Source organism: Ixodes scapularis, unplaced genomic scaffold (genome assembly GCF_016920785.2).
Source record: "Ixodes scapularis isolate PalLabHiFi unplaced genomic scaffold, ASM1692078v2 ptg000597l_1___fragment_3__unscaffolded, whole genome shotgun sequence".
NCBI lineage: Eukaryota > Metazoa > Arthropoda > Arachnida > Ixodida > Ixodidae > Ixodes > Ixodes scapularis.
Window position 1 is genome coordinate 1,420,019 of NW_024610008.1, and position 10,768 is coordinate 1,430,786.

The window sequence follows — 10,768 nt, forward strand, 5'->3', positions numbered from 1 at the left end:
GCTTCGATTCTATGTCTAATGCATTCTCCTGCCTCATCCCCTTCTACCTTAGTCCCTTTCTGTGTTGTTAGTGCCTGCTGGTACGCGTTGGTCATTTTTCCCTGTGCACTGATGTGTTCCCAGAATCTTTTTGCCGCATTCCAATCCTTTTGGCTTATCTCTCTGATCCACTGAACCCCTGCTCTCCCAATTTTGGCCTGTAATAATGCTAATGCCTCCTGCTTTCTTTCCTGAAATTCCTCCCATTTTGTCGCTACTTCGGCTAGTGTGGCCACCTTTTTCTTTGCCCATCTGGGTTCTTTAGATGCCGCTTGGCGTCTCGATATTGCTGCCTTAACCTCTTTATCCCACCAGCTTTTGGGCTTGCGTTTTAGTTTTCTTCATCCTTGTTTGATTCAATATTTCTCTAACTCTCTTTTGAAAACACTTAGTCTTCATATGTCCATTCTCTTTCCGGATGCTTGGATACAATGTTCTCGGTCTGCTTAGATGCCTGTTGTAACTGTTGAACATTTAAGTTATTTCTACCCTCTTGTTTTTGATTTTGCATTTCTGGTTTTATTGTCTCAAACCTGATCTTGATTCTCTTATAGTCGCTTCCCAGACCTTAGACTTACATACCTCCTAATCTGTTGTATATTTTACGCAACATTAAACTGTAGTCAAAAGTCGAGTGTGAGTTCTTTCTTTCCCTAGCTATTTTTCCATCACATTTCACCTGAGCGCTAACCCATACCAGATCAAGACCTTTGCAGAACGCCTCTAACATCCTCCCTGTTGTATCTGCATGTCCATCAAAGTCTTCCAAATATGCATTCACGTCCCCCAAGATAATTATTTCCTTGCTAGTGCCAATTTCCCTAACGTCTCCTGATATACATGTCAAGTGTTCTGCATTTTCCTCCCCTGCATCACCGCCTGTTTTTAGATAAACAAAACCCAGGGTTGTGTTCAAACGCCCAATATTGCCTTTGTGTTCCCTGCAGCCCTCTCGTTCCCTTTCCCATTCCTGAACCTTAACTAACACCCCTAATCCTTCTCCCTTGTGTTAACCATTGGCCCGGTTGCATCCCATCCAATGATATCCCGGTATGTATGGTGGTTCTTCCATATCCCTCAGATATGTTTCTGGTAATCCATACACTGCAAAGTTCTCGCTTTCTAATCGCTCCTCAATCTCCCCCCACTTTATTCTGTTCCTGCTTTCCTGCGTGTTTATGAACGCTGTTTCTTTTTCCTAGTCCTGCAAGGCTTCCTCTCACCCTCCCAAACCCTCCCCCCTGTATCTACATTTTGGTCCTCATTTACACCGGCGACCTCAGGGCTCCGGGGCTCCGCAAAAATTGTATGATGTGACATCCAATCCTATCGCCTACCGTGCTCCCAGTGGTTCCACTGTAGTGGATGCCCATTGAAAAAGGGTCAGAGCGAGCTTCGTGCACCGCCCTGTTTACTTTCATTACTCCATACTCAAATCGTCGGCTCAACCCCCTTATCACCCGGTTAGCTTCCACCACCCGCTTCTCTATCTGCAAAGACTGTCCCCAGACCTCTGGGACGGTGCATATTTGCACATGCAGAGTCACAGAGACGTCCCTCAGCTTACGTAACCCCAACTCCATCTGCCTGGCGAGGTTCTGGCTCCGTCCCTTTAACACATCATTTAGTCCTGCGTGTACAAACACTAGGTTCTCTCTTTCCCTGTTTTTCCACACCTCCACCTTCGCTTTGGCCATAGCATCTACCATGCACTTTCCTGACTGAGCCATACGGTTACCCTCCCATCCCCTTTCACCCTGTCCAGCAGCCCCTCCTTAACCCTTGTTATGTTTGAGTCTTTTACCACCAGCACCCTCTTAACCCTCGACTGCCTGTCTTCACCCCCTCCAGCTCTCTGTGCTTTCTCTGCCTCAAGTTCTGCTGCCTTTCTCAAGCCCTGCTGTACTGCAGTACTATACAGCTGTGCAGGCTCCTTTCCTACACAGTCAATCATCTCGTCAGTATTTAACTGGCCCCCTTTGTCTGCCCGCCCCCCCTCGCCGTCTTCTCTGCCACCTCACCCTTTTTCTTATTAAATACTCCTGTCAGTTGCTGCACCATCTCCTCATACTTCTTCTTATGCTCTTCCAACTCCGCCTTCCACTCTTCCCCTAAGCTCCCCGACCTGTCGCTCAACCTCGGCTCTCTGTTCCTGTTATCGTCTCAGCTCTCCCGCCACGCTCCCTACCTTACTTTCCCATTCCGTGGTCATCTCCACCACATCCGCTTCGGCCCTCTTATTCATATCTCCGACCTGCGCCTCGAGCTGAACCCGTTTCTCCCGCTCTACCCGTATCTCCCACTTCGACTCCTGAACCGTATCCGCCCATTCCCTTCCTATTCTCCCAAAACCAAGTTCTACCTTCTCGCAACTCCGACAGGTAAAGTTGCTCTCTTGGGCTTCTGTTACAGTTTTGAGCTCCAACTCCATCATGCAGCATCGACGACCACACTCTTCAGATTCTGCATCGGGTCCCCCTTTTACATTAGCCTGCGCATTTTTCTTCCTTCGCATATTCACCATTGTCTACAACACACAGCGCGACCCCACGAAAAATATCGCACCAAAACCAAAAAAGCCTGGGTAACGTCTCTGTCGACAAAACCAACTAGCCCGCCAAAAGTTTCAAACGTGCAGGTGGTTTGGTCTTGTGACCCTACCTAAAAAGACTGCTGTAACCCAACTATCCTATCGCTACTTTAAAAACTGCTTTCTGCTACCTCATAAAACCACCACAACTAGAGCGAAAATGCTTTACAGCAGGGTGGTAAACCTGGAGGATCAACCCCAATGGGGTGTGCCCGCGCAACACCACCAATGAAGCAGATCCAACAAGCAAGCCTATCCTATCGCTACTTTAAAAAGTGCTTTCTAGTACCCATAAACACACTCGGAACTAAACTAAATACACCAAATATTGCTTAGCTTCGCAGGAGCTCTGGAAAACACGTCCTCTTTTCAGCTGATTAGCAGCTGACTGGTGAGACATATTGATGCCTATTTCGGAACACAGAAAGGGAAGGTAGTGAGCTTTGGTAATAGCACACTCATTCGTGTTTTTTTTTTTCATGTCTTGTCATAAAGTGGAGCCAAAGGGTTTTTTTTTTCACATTGCTCGGCTGCCCGAGGTTGCAAATATTTGTACAAAACATGGGAGTGCACAGCAGTATACTTCCTTCATACTTGGCGATGTCGAATTTAAAAATTGTCAAATGGTTCATTAAAGTCAAGCTTTCACGGAACAATTTTTTATACCATTATTAGTATTTGATGTGTACAGCAATAATGGACCTCCTTTCTTAATGAATATTCCAAAGCTGAAATTACTACTCTTAAAGGGGCGCTCGGGAGCTTTCTAAGACGGCCTATTTATTGCCGTAACACATTCTATGGGCTCTAACATCCCAAATATTTAAGTTTAAATCATGTGCAGCTTAGTTCACTAATAAAAATGTGATAAAAGATAGTGAATCTCAGACATACAAATGGCGGCACTAAACCCGGCTGAATATAGGTGAGGACGAACGGGGCTCATCAGACAATCACAAGCGATAGCTTCACGTCCGGACAAGCAGCCAACCAGCCCTGTTCGTCTGCGCAAGAGGCCCTCGCTTGCAATCGACTGACAAGTGTCTTTCGCCGTTCCACCCTATTCGCCTTGATTCGGTTCAACCGCATTCGCTATCTTTGATCACATTTTTTAATAGTGAAATAGGCCACACATGATTGTAAGTTTTGGACTTGTGGGATGTTAGAGCACATAGGTTGAGTTAGGAACATAAATAGGCTATCCTGGAACACTGGAGAGTGCCCCTTTAATTTATTTCATTTTTTTTATATATATCTACAGTTCAGCATTTCAGTGAAACAAAGCAGGAACATGATTGCAGACGAAAGTGGAGAGTCCATTTGTCTTGCCTGTATTTCTCCACTTTTTGTGCATTTTCTTGACAGTGTTACTCACTGCAGATTCATCTTGGACCTCGCATCAAAATGCGAGAGGCAGCATTTACACACGCCGTGGAAAAGGCTGCCACTCTTGGCCGCTCTCTCAGAATGGTCAACCGATCACTGTGGAAGCCTGCGGAGCTCTTGGACAAGGGTGTGTCAGGGCAAGCCTGCCGGCGTCTCCTCTAGGAGGGTGTGGTGGGAAAACAGCCCCTACCACACCAGGTGGGTATTTCTGATCAACCTGGAAGGGCACAGCACCTGTTGTGGCTGCTGTGCTTAGCTCTGAACAAAAAAAAAATTTGGTTATGGGGATATTTATACAGCGTGTAGTTGGTCTGCCACTAAAGTTGCGTCGAGTCACACGCTGTAGATGAGCAGCGTGTGACTCGTCGCAACTTTAATGGCGGACATTATGTTTGTATAGTGTGAGTTATGATTTACTATGATTTGAGATTTTTACGAACCTATTGTTGATTTTGCCTTGTGCAGCACACATGTACAGTGAGAGGCACTAAGAGGTCAGACAAGGTGAACGTGGACAGAGCAGGAGAAATGCCACTTGGGGTGCAGCGCTTCCTTTGCTCACTGGGAGTGAGGCCACGATGTTCGATCTGCAGTCAAACCTGATATTATCGAACCCGGTTAATTTAAGGGCACATAATGAGGTAAAATGGAAAAAAAAATCGATTTTAGTTTTTTTCGCAATTTGAAAAGTTTAGCTCTTTCTGCACATTTTCCATTGTAACAGTGTTTTTGGAAAGCTATATTTCGGGCTGAAAATCACTTCTTCCGAAAGCAAGTAGCAGGTGACTACGCCTCCTTTTGGGATACACTCCCTGTTTATCGATGAATTCTAAAAGATTGTCCAGTCACAAATAATCTAAAATATTATTTCGAAACTATTGCATAGCTTTTGTTCAACCAAGACAATCACGAGACGCTGTGCACGTTTTTCCCAGGTGTGTAACGTGTGTGCATTCAAGTGTTTGTGTTTTCATAACGACAAAATGGCGCCATTGAATGCTGTTCCTTTATTCAATGGTGGCAGCATTGCACAAGCCAATGTTTTGAAGTTTTGTGGATGGAACCCTGTTTGGAAAGCCATCAAGTGGCTGAGGGAAGTTGACATCACTCTAATATACTTTACGGACCAAGCGACATGGCAGGTCACAAAAGAGGCCCGGCAAGCAAGCCGATAAGCCTAAAGGCGAAGATATGACTTTAGCAATGCCTTTCAAGCTGGCGGCTATTGAAAAAATGACGGTAAGGCTGTTGGTGCCAATAGAAATTCGTTATTCACCAGTTTTTTTTACTTTAAACTCAATTATCTCAAAACTGTGTTTTTTAGTACATAGGTACAATTTTTTTCCTTAACCTGACATTATAGAGGGTTGATTTTTTATTCCTACCACATACATGGGTGTTCAAAAATACTGAACTAAGAAGTGTCGGCACTACGCCCGACACTTCCTACTCTACTCGATATACATTTCTCCCCGCGGCGCATATAAGCTTGACATGTGCGGGTGAGCTCTTTGGTCGCTGACCATTACAGATTTATAGAAGAATACACAAAACACGGCGCAATGGACAGCCGTGTGTTAGAACTGTTTGCATTTAAAAAGTATGGGGGCAAAATCTATAATGTTAGTCCGTTGAAATAAATAACGATATTTTAACAATAAATCTTAAACCGGTCATAAAAAAGTTAAAATTTTTGTTATTTTCTTGCTTGACCAGTGTTATGAGCAGTCCGACTAGCTTGAATCAGATAGGAAAACAAATTATTGGGATTTTGTCATTACGTATACAATAATAAATGAAAATGATCCTTGCGCAAAGCATTTTTTATATATTTCGGTGAAGGACATCCGGACATCCGCCCAACACTTCATTTCCACTAGTTGCAGTACGGGAGCAGACGCCTTCACCTTTGGTGCATTTTGATGCAGTTTGTTGTCGTATGTCGTGTCGGTGTCGAGTGGAGCGGTGGGGCTTGGGAATTTGTGACCGGTGTTATTCGTGAACACTGTTTTGGGGCGCTGATGCGTCTTTTTTTTTTTTATACTGCCGCCACCCCGAACTTTGAAGATACACGGGCCCGTAGCAGTGCATTATGCTCAATCGCGAGCTCCTTCTCTGTTGACGTCGCTTTCCTGGTACCACTCGTGGATACAGCAAGCGTTTAAACAGTGTGCACCGTCTCGCCTACATCCCCGGTGACGTACTCGACCTGTTGAAACTTATTGCTTCCGTCATTTTATAGTACGCAAGGCAGTTATCTCGTTGGTCTGGTTTCGGTTATAAAAGCAAGGCAAAACGCTCGCAGTTCCCGCCCTCAGTAGACGTTGGACATCTTCCACACTTTGACACCGGATAACTGAATGAACGAGGATTTACATTCACTTCCGAGGTTACTCTCGCCGCTTAAGCACCGTTGAGCAGCAGGATCAGCTGGCGACAAGCCGCGGATGAAAGGCTTGAGCATCAACAGCCCAAGCGCACTCGGTGCCGATGCGGGCGACGCAGGTTTTTGTCAACCGGGAGGCCAGCACAAACCGTGACCATTCCAGCTCTTCGTCATGACACGGTGTTGCAGAGAGCAGGGTAAAATACAGCTACACGGATCACCGAAGCAAACGCACTGCTATCTTAAATCTTGGCTTGTGATTGCGCCTTTATGGTAGATCATCTTATTCGTTTTGCTGGAGAGACGCAAACGACGGGCATAAGAAAATCGCTTGCATATTCCGCATATCTCACAAAAGCATTTACCCTGTCACATTGCGAAAAGCGCGAAACACGGAGTCCGCACCGTCCTAAGCTTCCCGATTTTACCTGCTTTAGAGCAGTTTGTACCTGCTAGTAGATATGGCTACTGAAACTGAAACAGGGCAGTGCCAGAGAGAAAGAGACAAAGTCGGGAAAGCTTGCTCGCTCTCCAATTTATTAACTCTCAAGTGATTGTACCATAATAAATGCACCAACGCCCCTTCCAAAATAAAGAAAGAGCACTACGTTCACAACGTAAAAATGGTCTCAGTACATGCATCTGTGGGCAGGTAGGAAACCTTGCCCTAATTTATTCACGCCGCATGATTGGCGCAACTAACTCATTGCAGGACCGAATAAGTTACTCGAGCGGTGTGCGTCGCTGTGCAAACGCAGTCCAACACGTAGCACAAAAAACGGCAGATTTAAGACAACAATCCGGAGTCCATTATTCAATTAAAACGACGTAATTTTGTTGAAAACGCCCGCTGCTTCTTACTGACGGTATGTGTCGGGATGCTTCCACAGTTTGAAACGGAACGAAGGAAGATTTACTTTTAAAAACGCTCGCTGCGTCCTCCCGGACCAGCTGGACCGGATCAGCTGACGACGACGGGACTGTACCCGTTGCACCTCCACCCCGCAACAAACAATTTGCGCTCCGTGTTAAAAGAGTGGTTTAAACAGACCCAGAATACAAAGCACCGCACCACACACGACGAACGTTTCAGCTCTTTTTCGCATCGCCGGGTTGCACCAAACAGAGCGAGATCGCCTAAGTCAACGCCGCGCTGTCGTGAACCTTGGCTTGTGGTTGCGAACTCGTGGACCCTGTGACTCCCTTCGCTTTCAAAGCACACACGACGATTACGAATGGTACTATCCGTCTTCCAGGAACATTACAGGGGTACTTCTCCGGTCACGCCTTCACTATGTGCTCGCAAACTCCGAAGCTCTATGCGAAGCTTCTCGCGTCCCGTCAAACGAAAACAGTAGCGGCGCCATGCGTACTTGACAGATTTTCTCCGGTCAAACAAAAACAACGAAAGCCAACAGGCTCTTGCTTCCAGCGTACATCGGCGCTTGCGCCGTGGCCAGATCGTATGCAGTTGAAGGTTGAAGCAAAAACGAAACCAACTGCAATGTCACGTGTTCACATCGAGGACACGCTTTTTATATCCATTTTAACTGTTTGGAACGAATAATTAGACCTATGACTTTATTTGTGGTGTGTAAGAAACTGTTATCAAGACCCCTAAACTAAATAAAAACATGGGCGACATGAGGGAAGCCGCATTGCCATCGACCAGGAAATGGCGGCGAGCACGGTAAGCGCGGGTTTCGCCAACGTCCTGCGATATGGCGCAATTGCTTTTGGTGCATATCTGCCTCCGAGACATGTTTCTTTCCGTGGCATTTGTCTCGACGGTCCTTTCTAAGTGTGTCCCCAAGCATTCCGGTGCTTCGATAGCCGGCAATGCCGCGGTCGTCGCCGGGGGCGATGCGTGTTATCGAGGTCGGCTACACGGTTATGAGTGTATGACCGAACCAAAACACGTTTTTTACAACCTCGCATGATTTCTGAACGAATTATCCGTTACTCATCGTGTAAATTTATGGTAATTTGTGTAAATAGCGTGTTTGTCACACCAAATATTCGCCAAATACACGGGACTTGCTAACAGTGTAGGAACAAGGAAGAGCAGGCGTCTCCGGCGCAGGCAGCGAAGACGAACGAAATCATGATTGAGGAGGATCCAGAAATAGGGGTCGGTCCCAGGACAGACAGAGCGGCGGAGCCGGCCCCGAAGAGGAGGGCCATCGAAAGCCCTAAAAAACCGAAGACTCTAGATAGACACGGGGAAAGGTTGGACAAGGTAGAGGAACGACTCACATCGCTCGAGAAGAATGTGGCACAAATCGAGAAGAACGTGGCTCAGATGATACTACAAGTACAAGCCCAAATACAGACCAGATGCAGAGTATGAAAGCCAGGATCGTTGCTAAACTTCAGCAATCATGGATGGGACACATGGCGAAGCAACAACCACCTCGCCAGTGAAGGACTTAGTAGTCTGGCACAGGAACTGCAACGGATATGCAAGGAAGATGGCAGTGTTACACCAACACCTAAAGACGGTGGACAGGAAACCGGATGTGATCATGTTGCAGGAATCCAATGCCACAGAGACACCAAAGCTCACAGGCTACCGAGCGTTCAACAAGCCATCGGACGCCTGCGAGCTGCCCAAAGGGAAGGGCAAGGGAGTGTGTATATTCGTACGCAGAGGCATCACATTCATAGAGCACGAGGTAATGGGTAAAAGCACTATTGAGCACTGCACGGTGGAGGTTATAGTAGTGCGAAGAGACAAAAGGAGTGTCTTCTTAGTCAACGTGTATAGCAAACCGGATCACGATTACCAAGGATTCAAAGAGCTCTTTCGCAGACCTTGCAGGCTTGCGGGGGATAATAAGTTAATGATCTGTGGCGACTTTAACGCGGCTAACCAGGCGTGGGGATAGAGTAGAACAAATATTAAGGGAAGAAAACTGCTACAGGACGCATTGGAAACGGGGCTCAGCCTCATCACGGATCCTGCATACCCCACACGGACGGGATCATCGGTTACCCGGGACACTACTCCAGATCTCACCTTCTTCAGGGGGATAGGGCGAACATGAGTGGTAGGGTGGCGTAACACAGGCCAAGACTTAGGGAGCGGCCACTTTATAGTCGAGGCGACAATACCGATAACGAGACCCGGCAGTCACACGGAAAGGAGAAAACATAGAATCACTAACTGGGACGCCTTTCGGGAAGCGCTGGGTAGTTGGCAGTCCGAGATTACGGACATTGATCAGTGGACCGACCGTGTCAACAGGACGATAGAGGCGACAACCAAGGAGGTTGAGGCGGAAGAACACATAGAGAGGGTATACAGTAAATCAGCACATTTGCTGGAACCCAAACAGTCAATTAAGGCCAAATGGTCAGTGCAACGTACAAACAGGAAGCTAAGGAGGAAGGTGGAGGAACTTAATCGACGCATTAAACTCACTGCCAGGTTCTCTGTACTCAACAGTGGAACGAAGTATGTAACGAAGCCGACGGTCAGATGAACAAAGGCAAAACCTGGAACTTGCTCCGGCATCTACTTGATGAATCCAACACCAAAAGCAGCCAGGGTAACAAGTTAGCCAGAATAATGCACGAAGCCATGAACAAGGCGAGAGAAGCAGAGGTTAAAAAGCGGCTAAACGAGAGATACCTTTCGTCTAACCCCAGCATAATAAATCCGGAGTACACCGGTAATGACAACGCGATCCTGGATAGAGACATCGAGCAGTTGGAAGTGAGAGCGGCCATGGAAAGGCTCAACGGCAGGTCGGCCGCCGGCCCGGACCGCATCACTAACAAGGCAATCAAGAACTTAAGCGATAATGCAATTAAGCACATCACGCAATACTTCAAAAAGTGCTGGAGAGAAGGCATGTTGCCTAAGCAATGGAAAACGGCCAAGACGATCTTGATCCCTAAGCCAGGCAAGCCACCTAGCGTGGAGGACCTGCGGCCGATCTCGCTTACCTCCTGCGTGGGCAAGCTGTTCGAACACGTACTGCTTATCAGGTGGCAGCAATACCTGGAAGACTTGGGCCTGCACCCTCTATCTTTGGCTTTTGGAACAAGTTGGGAACGCAGGATGCGATGACCCAGTTAAAACACGAAACCGTAGACGTACCGCTAGGCACCGGAGGCAATAAGGCTAGATTTACAGAGTGCCGACGACAAGAGAGAACACTCTGCCATTCATGCCCAGGTTACTAAATTCGACATGCGGAGGTGGTCCTACAACTACATTAGAGACTTCTTAACGGGAAGAACCACTAGACTGTGTGCGGGCGACGTAGAACTAGACGAGAAAGAGCTAGGAAGTGTCGGTACCTTACAAGGGTTGGTAATCTCCCCCTGCTCTTTAACATGGTCATAATAGGGGTGCCTCA